Raw genomic sequence first — 17518 nt, forward strand, 5'->3', positions numbered from 1 at the left:
TTTTCATCCTATTCTTTATATTTTATTTTATGTTAGAAAGTGTACATAAATTTACTACAATTTTACTTAGATATTCATTATTTTTTGGAAAAAGCTGGTATGGTATCATATTCCCAAGAGAACTGTAACACAGGTTATGTCTGTTTGAAGATAGATTTAAGTTCAAGATTGCAATCTTCATGCAATCTAGAGAGTCCCTTTTCCTACATATTATGCCATATTTTGCCCTCTTTTACTGTTTTTGTTTATTTGTTTGCGTATGCGTGTTGATAATGTCTGAAGTCTGTGAACTTTCTGGGATATTTTCACATGCGATGGGATATGAGACACAATAGAAAGGGAGAAAATTCCCTTCCAGCCATCCATCCTCCTACATCTCCTCTTTCTTACTCCTCTTACACATCAGACCCTTACACCCATGTGCCCTCTATTACAGGAGCGCAGCCACATTTATTATCAGGTGAGCATGGTGCCAAGAATAGCATAATAACCTTATGCTTTTGATCAATTCCACTGGCCATCAAAGCAGTATAGCTGAAGAGTGGTAATTTATTAGCTCTCTTGTCAGTATTCCTTATGTCTCCTTCCCTTCCTCCCTCTCTCCCTTCTTCCCTCCCTCCCTCCCTCCCTCTCTTCCTTCCTTCCTTCCTTCCTGCCTGCCTGCCTTCCTCCCTCCCTGCCTGCCTGCCTTCCTTTCCTTGCTTTCTTTCCTTCTTTTCCCCTACTAAGGGCATGATGCTCACTAGTGAGAGGCTTGGACACACCCATCCTGTTCGTTAAAGCAGACTTGAGTGATCTTCATTGTGAGATGGGCACCCATTTCTCATGCTCACAGAGTGCTGCATGAGAAGGTCCTGGAATCGTGCTTGTCTGTGGAATCCACCTTCAGGAGTGGAGCTGACCCAGATCTATGCACAGTACTGGGGAGAAAGGAAACATGGTTGTCCCTTGCTTATGATTTCCTAAAGCAAAGTGTGCCCAGGCCATTCAAAGTAAATGTGGTTTTATAAGCATGTATCAGTCTGTGTGTGCATAGGGAGTTCAGCTCTGCCACTGTCTCACCAGGTGAATGTGGACAAGTTACCCAACCATTCTGTGCAAAGTTACTATTACAAACTGAGGGTTAAGAATCAAGTGACACTAAGGTCCTTTATTATCAGTTCCTGCTGTTTAACAAATCAATCCAAAATTAAGGTGCCAAACAATAATTTATTCCTGACCACACGGGTGGTCTCAGCGTGAACCTGGGTGAGTGCACCTGGGCGGCTCTGCTTCAAACTGTGGATCCAGCTGGAGTCGGCTTATCTTTGCAAGTTGAGCTCAGATCTGCTCCACACGTGTTTATTTGGGTCCAGGGTAAAGGGGCAGCAGTCAATCTAGGGAAGCTCTCGTAAGGTCTTACGAGAGAGTAAAACCAACTGCCCAAGTACCTGCAGAGCCCTTTTGCATCACGTCTCCCAACACCCTGTTGGTTGAAGCGAGTCATGTGACTAATCCTGAAGTCACGGTGTAGGAGGGAGGGGGACAGAGAAGAAGAGAAACTATTTGTAAACAATAAGAACAAAAGCAGAAATTAATTGTTTTTCTAGATATTTGTTTCCATTTTACATGTTGGTACTTCCAGAGAGGAGGGATTTGATAGAATACATTTGGGGGGAATTTTTAAACACTGTGGAAGCAGGGTGTTGGGGATAAATGAAAAAAACAAAGATTTCAAATGATTAAGTAAACACCATGGAAAATTTCCCCACATTGATTTTATTGTCTCTTTCTTTTTAAAAATTTCATTAATTGACTTGATATTAATGGGCTAGACAAAACAATAGCAGCAGTTGGGCTCAGAGAGGATAGACACATGTAAGAAATTTGGAGTAGAATCTCTGAGTAGAACATTACTATCCCATTTTATGTAATGGTATAATACATCAGAAATAGCAATGTAGCAGATATTAATTTTCACAGAATATATAATCACTTGTGCAGAACTATAGCTTCCTTTTCCTGCAGTTGATGTTAATTTCTATTTCAAGCCACAGTCCCATCTGAAGGCAAGAAAGGTGTTTATTTCTCCCCTTACACTTGCAGGTAAATTCTACCAGATTGAGGGATTTTTTTTGGAAGAGGGTCACATTTCAAGTTTAAGCTTAAAGGACATTGAAAATTTCCCCCTCCTCTTTCTTCTCTTTGATTATGATCATCATTCCTGGGACAATGACCCCCTGGTGTACTGTGGGGGAGCCGAGGAGCTTGTCCTGTGCTGGCATCACTGAGATGTTCAAACCACCTGAGGGGCCTTCAGATGATGCATCTGAGTTTGGAACTCAAGGGTACTACATTGGTGTGCAGGTAAGTCCTCCCATCCCAATTCGGAGATTCCTAGGTGCAGCTCCTTCTGTGAACTCATGTCCTACTGGAGAAATGAAAAGCAAACAAAAGGCTCCGGCAGGTCTCAGCATCCTACTGGGGCCCGCTGGGGCTCTGTAAAGAAGCCCAGGGTGTTCTTCTGGGGCATTTTTATGTAACTGTTCTCTCTACTCCCTTCTGCTGCCCCCTCCACATGACTCCAAAAGGGCAACGAGGCCTGTATCTCTCTGTCTGTAGATCCCCTAACTTATCTGGGACTTTACCCATTCTCCCCCGGGGTCTACAGGCGGGCAAAGGCCACCAGGGTCAGTGACTGAAGGCCCTTCTCTAACTCTTCCTTCTTCCTAGCTTGGACGATCTTTTTAAAGTGAGGAATGGAGGCAGAGGAGAAAGTGTTTCCCTATATTATTTGAAATATTTCTATGCTTACCCATGGATTTACCAAGGACCTGGCCTTTTTGACCTTTAAAGCCAAGAATGTAAATCTTTCTTCTCTAACACTGCTTGACTCTGAGATGATGAGCTACTGTAAGGAAAGATGATAACAAGGTAAAAAGGAAGGAAGAGTAAAACATGCCAGTTAATATCTCATTTTATCTTCAAATCTCAGCAGATTATGTGGTGAGAAAATCATACTCTACTAACAATAATGGTTTATAATGATAAGGGTCCTTGGTGTTTTCATGAATTTTCACATCATCTCATTTAATTCTCACATTGTTCTTCTGGGGTTGGGCTCATTTGCAGCTGTGGAAGTGTGCATATATTTCATCATTTAATGAGCTGTGTCTTCTGGGACTGTTGCTTCAGCAGGGTTAGGAGATACAGGTATCCACGCAGCTGGAGCCACCTTGGGGAGAATGCTGCACCTTTTCAAACATAATTCTTTATTTGTAAATTTGAAATTGCTAAATAGCAGTGCATATTTATTGAGGCTTTGCCAGATGTACAGCAAGATGCTCTATTCATAGATATTTAGCCTCTCAGAAAACATCAAAGATTCAACATAAAAGGCACAGCTATTAAGAATATCATGCTGTCTTCCTACTTTATACTGCCCATTCTATTAGCTTATAAAGGGGGGTATCCCGGCTGAGCCCAAACCTACATTTGGAGTTGCTGGTCAGCTGACAAGTTGGCCCATGAGCCCTCAGCTCTATTTTATGTGAGTTGATCTGGGGCAGAGCAGGCAGCCTCTAAGGGAGAAAATTCATAAAAACCTGGAGGTGGAAGTAAGAGAGACAGGAAAATGGAATAGGATGAAGCAGTAAGATGAAAAGGATTCATTACATTGTGTGTCTCTTACCTGGCTCTGCCCCTTTGACAAGTTCTGAGCCTTAGAAAAGAGAGCTGTAATGACAATCTGAAGGGGCTTTTCTCAGGAGAGACTTTGTGAGATTCTGCTTTAGGCCCCAGGTGGTAAAATGTATAGAAGGGAAGAGCATTCTGTTGACTTCACCTTAAAAGCTGTAATTGTGAGTAAACTATTAAGCTTAATAGTTTCCATGGAACTTCATCTTGGGCTCAGCCTCCTGCATAAATGTAGAGACTAGACAGTCTGCAAGGAAAGACTGGAAGAAAAATGTTGCTTAGCATTGCAAATCATTATTAGAGCACAAGCCCATCAGAGCTTCATAGAAAGGAAAGCAGTCATTCTCTTGCTACAAAGAGTGGTGTTTAATAGAATCTAGTTCAAATCCTGTGCCTATGATACGTTAAGCCAGGTGACATTAGGTAAGTAAACTTTCTGTGGCTCAGTTCATTTATCTCTAAAATGGGGATAAGAACAAACAACTACATTGTTTCATAAGAATTAAATGAGTAAATACAATTAGATCATTTGTGGGTTTAGGGAAAATATGGCACCATATTGCCACGAGTTGGAATGATTTCCTTCTTTCCTTCTTCCTTCACTTACTTGAAATTGCCATTTTTCCATGATTTTCCTGGTTAAGATTGCTTTGATTGGCCAAGTGTAGCCTCCCCCTCCTCAAATATTACTGATATTTCTCAATTTTATTTCTGAATCTTAAAAATAAATTTTTTATTTTGGAATAATTGTAGACTTATAGAAAAGTTGCCAAGATAATAAAAAGAATTATGATAGACCCTTTACCCAGTTTCCCCTAAAGATAACATCTTACTTAATCATGGCACCTTAGTCATAACTAAGAAATTAAAATTGGCATATTACTATTAGCTTAACAAAGACTGCACTTGGATTCCCCCACTTTTTCCATACGTGTCAATTTTCTATTACAGGATCCAATGCAAGATAACACACTGCATTTAGTTATTTCTATTTTTAAAGGAAAACATATCTTCATAAAATATAAATCTTCAGGAAAAATAAAACCAAACTTTATCAATTTGTTTAGAACATAGTGATTTTGATAAATTAGGCAATGAAGTGACAAGAGATTTAAAAGTTTTGATTCTTAAATCCCATTCATATAACTGTATTCTGTGTGCGTAATGTCCTAATCTCCTTTTAAATATCTTAAATACTGAAGAAGCAGAGTAAGCCCAGAAAAATAATGTATAAAAGTATAATTGTATAACCAACATATTTTAAGGTAATATTCAGGAGAGGTATGATATGCATTATAAATGCTGTTTATTATGTGTAGCCATTTAAGTATTTGGACTTAAGTTTAATCTGAGGTAAATGCTACTTCTTAGTTTTAATTTATATAACTACATGAATAATGAAAATAATATAAAAATTATCTTATCATAATTTGGCATTAATTTGACTTTTGGTATTGAAATACTGGGTGACCTTGATAAAGTTATTTAACTTCTTTTTGCTTAAATTTGATTATATAAAAATAAAGAGATTGATTTAGATAGTCTTGAAGGCCCAGTTAATTCCAGAAATCCAATACCTATATTTTATTTGATATATATTATTTGAGTTATATTTTCCATCTTTTATTTATTTCATATTTATTTTCATAATAAATTATGAATGGCTTAAGCCTGCTAAATATTTTTCTTAAATTTCCTTTGAAAAGAAGAGGGTTTTCTGAAGTCATAACACATTTTGATAGCTATATTGTATGACATTTATCAGTGGATTAGGCCATTTGGTTTCAACAGGGGCTGATAAACCTAAAGATTGGTTTTCTAAGTCTTAGTTGGACTCTACTCAGGGGTAGAGTGGTTGGTGGGGGAGTGTGGTTTGCAAATGATGTCTCTATACAAACTAAATATGTGCACTGACCTCAGAGTCTCACAAGCACCCCAGAGGTATCTCGGCATCATCTCATGACCACAGTGTAAACCCCAGAGCATGTCTTTGAGAAAACATGGCTTTGACCAGTAAAAGTTCAACTTCCTTCAATGGCAACTCCATATTTTCTTTTTTAACCGTAGGTGTTGTACCAGCTTTTTAAGGTAGGTCCTTTAAAAGTGCCACTTATGACTTGAGAAGTAGCATTTTTGGTTCACCATCCATTATCTTCCATAAAAGCCTGATGAACTTGAAGGTTTTAGTTGCGGCCCTGCTCAAATTTGAACATGACCTGCAAGTATGTCACATAGAAATCTTCCAGATGGATCTCTGACCTTTGGTCAAATACCAAGAGGGCTTGCCACATTGTCTTTTCAGGAATTCATTATTCCACAGTATTAATTCTGTGAAATTTCCATTTCCATTTTGAGATTTCAAGATATGAAACAAGTAATGTTATCCTTAGGGGGGATGTCTCTAAGAGTGATCCTCTGGGTTTGGAGAACTGTCTTGCAGCATTTTAGAATCTATCATTTATAGAGAGTATAAATCCTTCCATTTATTTTTGAAAAGTGGTTTTACAAATGAGTCTGGTATTTGAGACTGAGTTATAAAAATTACATTTTAGCTTCATTCTGGCTGGCTGGGATAGTCTAAACTTCATATTTTTTAAAACACATCCTGTATCTAACAATAAAGGTGAGCAACTGTGATTGCTATCCTAACATGATATTTTATAGTTTCTCTGGGAAATGGAAGTAGTAGTAAATTAACTGATTTTAAAATACACATGTTTGATACATAGAACATGTTAGATTCTATCCCACAAGAAAGAATACCCATTTTATTATCCTTGTTGTTGAAAATATTATATGGCTTCTTTTAATGGAGGACAGTGTCTGCTAGTGTTAGGGTGGCATGCAAACCCTCCACCATTTGGCCCAAATCCATGTTTTCCATGGCACCAATACATGCTCCTGCAGTTTAGTCCTCTGCAGACTTCTTCATGTCCCTCAACTTCCTCTGTTCTTTATTACCTCTGTATCTGGTTCACACTGCTTCCTACTTCTGGAATGTCCACATTCCAGAGCCATTTCAGGCTCTGACATCTTCCATGGTTCAGGCTTCCATTGACCCGCTACCTCTACGAAGCATGTGCAGTGTCTAACTGGTTTCTGACAAGGTGTGGCTGCTAAGCAAGTGTTCACACTTCTTTTCCTTCATCTCTTTCTCTCGGTGTGTTATCCTAATCCAAAATAATTTTTCTTTTTCAAACATCTTACATTCTTATAGCAACAGTAACAATCACTCTCCTGTTTAGTTTTTAAATGTCTTTCTTCTTCTAGACTGGAATTATTTGCAGGAAGGAACCATGTCTTATTCATGGTTTCTTGTAGTGCCTGACACTGAAGTCTTCACTCTTTTCCCTGCAAACTCTCCTCTGTTGAGAGAAAGTTCATGTGGTTTGTTTAGTTACCTCTTTATATTAGGGTTAGTCTTGCAGAGCAAATTCCTCTTCTGTTAGCTCCTTGAAAAGTACAATTCATATCTGAATCATCCTTTTATACTCTGAAATACAAGGACAGTGCCATGAAAATAGTAAGTGCTCATTAAATCCTTACAGAGTGAGAGTCACAGTCTGTTCAGCACAAGACTATTGCATATTGTACAGTTACAGAAAAGGGCACATACTGTCACTTTTTAGAAGAGGAATATATCCTAATAGGAATGGAAACAGAAAGAATGGAGGGGGTTCATATAACTTGGGTCACGTTCCAAACCTAGGCTGAAGGTGGTTGGTGATGTTAATAATCTACGAAGTATACGGCAATGATTTAAAATATTTAATTGTTTCAGGAAAAAGTGGTAATTATTTATTTAAAAAATCAAAAGGAGTTCTGGATTGATCAGAAGCTTTTTGCTTTATTTTCCCCAAGATCAGAACTATTATAGTTGTAGAGCAACAATAATTTTATTGTTAAGTTTATTTCCATGATTTCCTTCATTTTGAAAAAAAATCTTTCATTTAACTCAATTTTTGGCAGTTTGTGACCAAGATAGACATCATGATTAATCTTTTTGGAAAGGAGTAGAAGACTAGGAAAAATTAAGTGCCTTCGACACTATCATCTGATTAGATTCACCACTGATAAGACAGTAAGTCTCTGTGTTTACACTTGTGTGCATTCTTGATAATCCACTGCTAATGCTCCTGTACTAAGCATGCTTCTTGTCTGGTCTCAGTGCCCTAGTTGCAAAGTACTACATGGACAACTGCTTCTTTTACTTTCCCTGAAGGTCACATTTGCAATTGCGGGACTCCATTACTGGGAAGAAAAGAACTAGCTGTGTTTTCAAATGCAATGGTCTTCGCTCTTATTTTTCACAAAAGCAAATGACGATCTAAATTCTGAGGAGTGTGGGAGATGCACTTGGGTTTCATTATGGCCAGTGTACAGATACATCCATGCACTCTGTCTTTTTTATAAAGATGTGCAGTCCATCACTGAGCAATAGCACTAATGATCCCTCCAAACAACCAGGATCACACTTTTTAATAAGGATTGGAAAATGAGACCTACAAGTTCCTGTCTGTCAGAGAGAAAAAGGAATGTAGAAATGCATAAAATCCTGCCACGTGTGATGAATTGGTACTTGCCTTTTCCAATGATATGTTTGCTAGTAAAGTATACAAAGATATCTTAGCAGGTACTGGGGAGAGCCCTAGGGTCTTCTGGTGCACAGCAAGTCATCATAAAAAATCTGAGCTCAGGGTCAGGTGAAGTAAGGGTAGAAGGAAGTAAAAGCTGTTGTGTACACTGTTTTGTCTTTCTAAAGACTCCTTTATCCCCAGAACAAAAATTCATAATTTTGACTGCAAGAATTTCAGGCATTCTGTAGCATCTGCTTGAATATACACCAGAATGAACTACAGCTGACATAACCTGATAATTAATTGTTTATCAATAAAATGGGGCTTTAAAAATACAGGGATATGAGACACCCAGCAATCAAAGGATCCTTAGACCAGATGAAAAATAGTAGTCAGAAGGGGACCACATTGCCAGCACCCGATTTAATCCTCGTTCTGAAGACAGTCTCGATCTTAGCTTAAATGCTTTGGGGCAAACTCTGTCAGAGAAATGTGATTTGGATGCCTAACATCTCACAAAGAGGCTGTAGGTTGTTCAATCTGACAAATGGAGAAGAATATTAGAAGAAACAAACACAGAGTCAAATCCCTTTAGAGATCAGAAACTAGCATTACGTCTATTTACTGATAATCAAAATATGGTCTTGGGAGCTCAGAAAGGCCCTGAGCCAGCTGCAGGGTAACTCTAACCAGTCTCAATTACGCATCTGTATTATCCTTTAAGGTTAGTTCCTGGGTCAGGAGTATGAAGTAGCAACTGTTTTTTTTCTATTGGGAAACATGAAAAACAAACAAAAAAATGTGTGCAATATTTTTAATGGCCTAAATACGAAGTACTTTATATGATGAAATATTAAAGGTAACCATTTCTTGTGTCCTTTCATCTGAGCTTAATTTAAGAAGGGGATAATGTGATTACGTTTTTGTATAGGAAGGAGAATTTCTGGATAATCTTATGCTCAGCTTGATCGCTTTACTGATAAGCAAGGAGGACATGTAAATGTATGTTTTATGAGTAATGCATTTATTAAGCACAGACTGTACATAATGCATTAGGCTTATGTGAATTGCGTTGGATTTATCTTTCTTTTAGAGCATATTTTTAAAATGTTTTATTGCATCTATTATAACCCTTTTATAGCTAGGGTGTTTCTCCATGGTAATAGTGGTATAGCATCTTAGAGAAACCTGTAAGATGCTGTTCAAGGAAAAAAAAGGTCACTCGGGCATGCACAATCAATAGTCAACAGCTCCAGCCTTTTCCCCCTTTTCCCTTGAACAATGCTTCTTTTTCTCCTGTAGTCTTCTAGTCAGTCAAGTTCACCAGTAAATCTGTGAAGAAAGTAGAATGATTATAAATTAATAGCAGGACAAATAAACATTTAAAAATAGTTTGTAGAGATAGAATCAAATGTCTCATCTGATACAAGTAGCATAAAGCTTGAGAGAGTGTCATGCTATGACAAAGTGAAGCACACTCCTGGTTGCTTTGTTGGGAACAAACAACCTCCTGCAGGCAACAGGAGTTGGCTTCCACCGCCAGCCTTAAAGTGGGGACTGTTGTGGAAATTATGCACCAGCCACCTGTTTTCCCTTAATCACTGCGTGCCTATTAGCTAACATATTAGCTCTAAATTTAAGTTCATTCATAAGGATAAATCCTTTGGAGATTTTTCAGTTTTATAAACTTCTAATTAAAACATCTCAAATATTCTGAGATTTGGCATAACGTTTGTCAGTTTTAGTATTAACCTGACCACGCAGCTTTATCATCTGCAGCATGAAAAAGCCATATCCTTTAATGCTGAAATAATCTAAATGGAATAATATGACTCATCCTCCCAATAAAAATTCTCAGCTGTTTGGAGGTTTATCATGGTATAGACGAGTAGTAAAGCCTCCATGTGGATTAAGTTTCTGTAACTAGAATGTGCAAAGCTTCCCTAATTTTTTTCCTGGCTTTGCTATTTATGAGAAGTAGATTGCATATGAAGAAAGTTTAAAACTGTTTAAAACAATCCAAATTACACCATAATTTAAGTTGAAGTGCTCAGCATCATCTATTTGCTGAATCAAGCAATATTAAAGCATTCTTACAATCACACTTTCCTGACCAATCTGAACCAAAGGTTTCTAAACACCGTGAGATGTCATATTACCCCAATATGGGGTCATATGCAATTTAATACAAAGAGATGTCTGGAATCAGATGTCTGATAGCAAGATACTGAGTTGTTTCTCTCATCTGCTTTTCTTCCCTCCTGTTCCGTGGGGTAAATTCTGACTGAGGTTGGCATTGTGTTTTCCTGAACATAGGAAATGGATTGGTAGGGGGGATGTGTTGCTATTCAGAAAGGAAAGATGTCAGCTACTTCCAACACTGTTTCTATAACTATTTCTAGATCCTTCTGGTAATGCCTGCATAATAGGACATCAGATTATTCAGACACCTGGCTGTTGTCAGCATGTTTCCAATGCTTTAAATCCCACAGGGGTCAACACTGCCTGTTTTGCTGACCACTATACTGCGACTGGCTGGCTTGCATAGTGACTGGCACATGTTAGGTGCTTAATGCATATTTATGAAGATGTATGAATGAATGAATGGTGTAGCTGTTCTTTGCCATAGTTTGCTTGACTCAGGGTAATTGCACAGAGTGGACATCTCTGTTCCAGTCACTATGATTGTGTAACAAACCCAAAACTTCAAAACCCAAAATCATTTAAACCAACATTTATTTTGTTTACGTAACACGAATAAGCAGTCTGGGCAGGGCTGGGTAAGGTCACCTCATTTCCTTCCCATTGAGCATGGCTGAGGCATCCAGTGGCCAGTGCCCATCTCCCCTGATGGCTTCTGACTCCTGTGTTTGAAGGCTGGCCTGGGAACACTCAAATTGCTGAGGATGAGAACAGCCTGGGTTCCTTGAGCATTTCACTCCATCTATGTGGTCTCTGCCCAATCAAACCTTCATTATAGTTAGACTCTTACAGAAGCTTCAAAGATTTGTATCTCAAGAAATAGAAGCTGAATTGTCTTTTGTAGGTTTGCCTGGGAAGTCACATAGGATCACTTCTGCTTTCCTCTATTTGTGAAGGCAGTTACAAAGGTATACCCAGGTTAAAGGGGAAGACATAGACCCCACTTCTTGATGGAGGAGCATGACCATCATATTGTAAGGAGAGCATGTGGAATGGGCAATGTATGGGTGTGGCCATTCTTGGAAAAATATTGTCACAATCATCAACCTCATGTTATTCTTTTACTTGGAGAGTATAGGAAGATTCTTAATCAGAAATAAAAAAGCAATAAAAGCATAAGCAAATAACAATCTTATTATTTTTATAAGATGAGTTAGTATACAAGCAAATTAGAATTTCTCATTTTATGTTTTTAGGGAGATGCAGGATACTTACATGCTTACAAACCCTGAAAAATTTTAATTTTTGGTAAATTAAACCAGTTTTTAAAAGAATGGAAAAAAATGGAATAAAAGCACTTACAACCTACTTGTTTATTATCCGGAGAACCTGAAGTACAATATTTATCTGAAGAATCTGAAAATTTGATGGCAAACTTCAGGCTCATTTTCTGCTATATTATTTGCCGCATTTCAGTCCAGTCCTTGAAAATATCTCATAGCCCTGTGATAGTATGCATTATTATTATATTGTTGGCCTTTACATAGATAAAATTATGCTTTACAGATCATAGTGTTTCTGATCAGAAAAATGAAAAAGTCTTTAACTGTCGGGAGCCTGTCTGAACCGCCAGCCTGATGACACAGTCCGGGCAGTGGGATGGAAGGGACTGCACAGCGGCCTTCCCAGAGGAGCAACCCCGGTATCCCTCCTGCTGAAAATGCCCCTCCTAATTAATTTGCTTATTTCGGTTTCAAGTCAAGCTGCCCCTTCAGGGAAAAGGCCATACCCAATTCTCCCTGAAAATTTTAGGTACTGGCCCTAAAGGAAATCAGAAAAAACCACTACTGTCCTTGTGACTACCCCCAATGATGGGAAAGTGAGACCCCATGAGTATTGGACCCAAGTTTATGGGAAAAATGATATGGAAAATTTATCTGGATTGAGGTTCCTTACCCCACCCCTACATGGCTTCCAAATAGCATATTCGATGATTAATGGTGACAGGTGGATACAGAGAACAAATGATATTTTTTGGCTAGCCCACCAAAGAACATCCTGGCAAACTATAAAACAAATGAGAACAGGGCATTACCTAACTCCAGATCAGAAAAATCTCCATTGTAAGTCTTACTGAAAATGGGTCCAAAGCACACTCCATAAAATTTGTCCCTGACTGCCAAAAAGTCACCATGTCCTTTAAGAGAGAGCCTCTTTCTTTCCTACCAGAGATGAAAAATGGGAGTATAGCTATGAAAGAATGAGGGCCCTACATAAAAATAATAGAATAGTGAACTTTAGATAGTCATCTGTAAAGAAACCATGAATCTGGCACCTTCTTAACCTTTGCAAGATTTTCTAACCACAATGACTAAGAACAAAGCTTACTTAAAAACAAGTTACTGCTAAGACCTGCCAAATGATTTAATCACATTCTCCAAACTCATGTAACTGTGCTATGTGTCAATTATATGACTAATATCTGTACTTTACTTTATGTAATCAAAGAGTATATAATCAAGCTGCTACTTTTCATTAAAGGCCAGGCTCAGCTTTTGCTATTGTCTGTGTCCTCACTCATTCATTCAGTCAAGAGCTAGTGTCTGTGTCCTCACTCATTCATTCAGTTGCCGACGCTGTTCATCCTTCAGGGACTCCTGGACTCACTGGAGCTGGACTCTTGTCACTTAATCACATTATAGAATCTAAATACCATCTGTCATATCATATTGCAAATAAATATTTCCTGAATTTGTGTGCTGCTCACACAAATTAACACCCTAGCTTATAAACACAGAGTCCACTGAAACTGATTGCAGTAAAATTGGAAAATAATGTTAAAAGGCCACTATGTAATTTCTGTTCGCTTTCACAATTCTGAAATATTTATTTCTAATCAACTTTAGTTTCTACATTTAAAATACAAAGTAGAAAAAGTTCTCCAATTTGAATTTTAAGAAATCATAATGGAAAGGCAAGAGTCCTCAGTGGTGGCAGAGTTAGGTTTAAGTCCCCACCAACCCGCAAACTCTGTAACCAAAGCAAGTCACTCTGTCTGTTGAGGACTTGGCTTCCAGACTGAGTAACTGAATGAATGGCTGAATGAATAAATGCAAGAATTGTTAACAAGCAGGCCAGGAAGAAAGCTCAGAGGCTCTAATCTATAGGAAACTCTCAAACAAAAAAAATAGGGTGCTAGAACCTTAGTTGAATTAAGTTAACATGAAGAAAATTACATTTATTGGTATTTCTCAGGTAGAAATTGAATATAGATGAAAGAAATATGGTACTTTGATAAGCCCCTTTGGTAAGGCATGAGACCTAACCCTGGACACAGAATTGTCTTCTACAGTACAGGGCTTTGGTTTTGTGGAGGGAAGACACTTGTGAGGCCAAGTGTTCCATTTCAGGGCGATATTACCAGAGGAGAAGCTGAGCTCTGCCCCAAGGGAATTTCATTTTCTACTGTTCTGAAATGCTGTTCAGCCTGTCATCCCTTCTTCCCTTCCTTCCTCTCTTCCTTCTTTCCTTTCCTTTCCATTCCTGCTAACATTTATTGGCCACTTATTTTAAGCCAGGGACTGCTTTAAGAACTTTTCCTATAGTGACCCATTTATGAATAAATGCTGGACGCTTACTTCATGAATGCATATTAGCCTGCTCAGGCACTGTGCTGGAGCCGTCACATCCACTACCACGCAGTCAGAAGCTTGCACTTTTGTGCAGCCCCAGGTGTTGGGTTTAGTGAGATCCTGTGCTGATGAACAGGAATGTCTCTAAGAGCTCAGCTTGTTTACTTCAGGTTTTCCTTGATTCTCATCTCTTAGTTCCTTGACAGGTTAAACTCCTTGAAATCCAAACACCTAAAAAATAAATAAATAAAAACATTGTGGAGGCACAATTAAAGGTAATCACCCCTATTACCACTACAAGGAGAAGATTCATTTCTTTTCAAGCTGAGGCATTATGTTGGGTGAGAGAAATATCATGACATTATGGCCAGAACCATACAAAGGATGAAACAAGTCAAATGACCAGGTCAAAGACAAAATTAGAATGAAAAATTAGATAGTGAGTGGTTCTGTGAGGCAAGGAAAGGAATGGTAGAGATTAGGAAGCTGAAATAATTGAAAGGAATGATTATTAAAGTCTATGAATGTTTCTTAAGGAAAGCATAATAAGAATTTCAAAACTACATAGACTTCAGACAAATTATGAGGTCAGAGATATTATGCAGTTATGGAGTTTAAAATAAACATGATTCTTCATATTTTTCAAGCGAAAATCATATCTTCTGTTAAGAGAGGAGCCTTGTCTTATTTTTCTTTACATCCCCAGCACCTAATGTGTTCTTGGCATGCAGAAGATCAGGAAATATTTGTCAAAGAATTAATGATGAAATTCATTTGTACAAACATTAAGGATACATGTGGATAACATTAAAAGTCAAGAAGAAGTAAGATTTAAATCACTTTCATTAGGCTCTCACCCAGTATCTCAATAGTTTATATTGTATATGCAAAATAAAGATTTTTCTGATTACTTTTACATATTCACGTTCCTTCCTTTATTTATTTTTTATTCCATACATCTCTGCTGGCATTTGACATTATCTCTGCCTAAAACAGTGATTTTCAACTCTGCGCTCATACCTGAAAACTATCTGAATTTCAGTGGGTTGTATTTTTAAAAAGTGTCTTAGATCATTTTCTTGTTCTCCCCTTGCAAAGAACCACTGGGCTACAGTATTTTTCCTCACCTCATACACAATGCTGATCCATGTTCTTTCTTTTTTTTTTTTTGAGATTTAGCAGATGGCTAATAATCAATGTAATAAACAATGTAGGGTTTTTTTTGATATTTATAAACAAACCCAGATGGACAATACCAGTCAGAACAGATATATTTGAAAAACTTAAGGTGCATTAAAATTTAAATGGATGTTATCTCGTATCATAATTCAGGTTGATAGGGACTGATATTATCCTTTTATTGCACATTAACTTCTGCATATTAATATGAAGCTGCCGTGTGTTCTAAGGAAAAAAATCTAGAGTTTTATAGTATTAAATATGACATTCTAAAGAGTATATGAAAACACGCTTGGAAATAAACTATGATATTTTAAGAGTAAACTTTTAACTTTCAAGAGGAAATTATTTATAAAGAAATCCATAATATTCTAAGAGAAACCCACTGCCTTAAAAATTGTAGTCATGTAAGGTTTAATTAATTAGCTTCAGTATTTTTATCTTTTGGCAAGAAATTTCAGTTTGATCTACTGTTACCAAATTAAACTTTTTTTTTAAAGACACAACACGTTAAGTATGATAAAAAAATTTTATTTCATGGAAATTGTAAGTTCTGTTAGCTGGATGCAGAAGTCAAGGGCTAGAACTATGCCTGTACTCATACCAAGAAATAGATGCATGATTTGTTTGCTTAATACACTAGTTAGAATTAAGCATTACCTTAGAATAATGATCGTGACCTTTTCTTGTCATCGAGGATCCTCATCTTCAGAATTTTACTTATCCAACACACTGTAAGCATATGCTGAGGAACAAGTGGAAGATTTGTCTGTGGATCCTTGAAGAAAAGAACATATGCTTTTTAAATTCACATCTCTTCATGCCATGCCTCCACAAAGATTTGGGGGCCAGTTAGCAAACACAAATCATAAAATAATAGTAAATAGAATTAAGAAAAAATTTGAAGCTAGAAGCTATATAAGTAAGAAAAGAATCATGGGACTGAAACAAAATTTGTGCAATCTGTTAGGACTGAAATAATTATTCTGACTTAACTTCAGAATGAGCTGTAAAATTCCCAGAAGCCAAAGTGAAAAGGAAGCTTGACCACTATTGTAATTCTTATGATAAAAAAGGAAGAAACACACCAAATACTCAAGAGAGGCAAAGCATTTCCTAGGACAATATTCCAAAAGAAATGTTCCATGTGGAACGTTGTTCAGAGGGGATCAGTAATGGGGTATATACTACCTTTAATATATATTACCTTTAACAGCATTCCTCTGGCATGATGGATTCCATATGGCTGTTTCCTGTAATTACTTTCTATAAAAGCTGAGACAATGTTAAAATGAAATTCAATGAAGACAGTTCTACAAGAGACTATGAGAACATGATTTAAGAGCACAACCTTCTTATGGCAAAATGAGCAAAGAATGGTCCCTAGGTCAGTGGTCTTTGAAATTAGCAGAATCTTGAAAAAAAATTACCTCCTTCCTTATCTTTAGGTTAAATTTGGTTTTTCCTATTTAAGTTTAAATTATTACAAAATTTGTAATTTATGGTATACTCTGAATGTTGGCATTTAAAAGTATCTTACAATATCCATTTCCATATGTTAGCTGGAATCTAACCAACACAATAATATGAAATGCATCATCACCCAAATATACCGACAATATAAGCTCCTTTTTGACAGAAATGTTACATTGTTTATCCTCAAACTTTTAATTCTATTCCACTTCTCCCACAGAATTTTAATCCTAATGCAGAAACTTTTCCCCTGCAACTTTCCAATGACCACTCAGACATATTTCTCTGTAACAAAAATATTTACTAAGAGTTTCATTTATTTTTAAATTCTCTTGACCATAAACTTTAAATGCTGAAACTTTCTACTGAAGCGAGACCATATAATAATTAGTAGATAATGAAGCAAAAACATAAAAATATAGCTTCAAGTTTTGATGAATAATTATTAAGCAGGAAAAGTAAAATACATCTCAGAGAGATAGGTGGACTCGTTTCCCAATTATTTAAAGATGAATGACAGATATCCTGTTCTTTTATAAAATGTCCTTCTCTTGAAGGACAACTATGAGAGGTCAGAATGAGAACTTGAGCCAAAGGTGTTTTTTTTGGGGGGGGGAGGGGAAATTAGTTTTAGGAGAGAACAATATATATAAAGAAGTTAAAGATACTGAAATTGATTCTCTCAAATCTTCCTATGCTTATTATTCCTTTGGAAGATTATTACATATCCAACTTTGGAAATGTCTAGGTCTCAAAGTTTTTGTCATGGCACACTTACATGGGGCAAAAGATCCTGTAGCCCACATACCTTACCTTTTCCTAGTGTCCCATGGGCTTCCA

Source organism: Manis pentadactyla, chromosome 4 (assembly GCF_030020395.1).
Source record: "Manis pentadactyla isolate mManPen7 chromosome 4, mManPen7.hap1, whole genome shotgun sequence".
NCBI classification, from domain to species: domain Eukaryota; kingdom Metazoa; phylum Chordata; class Mammalia; order Pholidota; family Manidae; genus Manis; species Manis pentadactyla.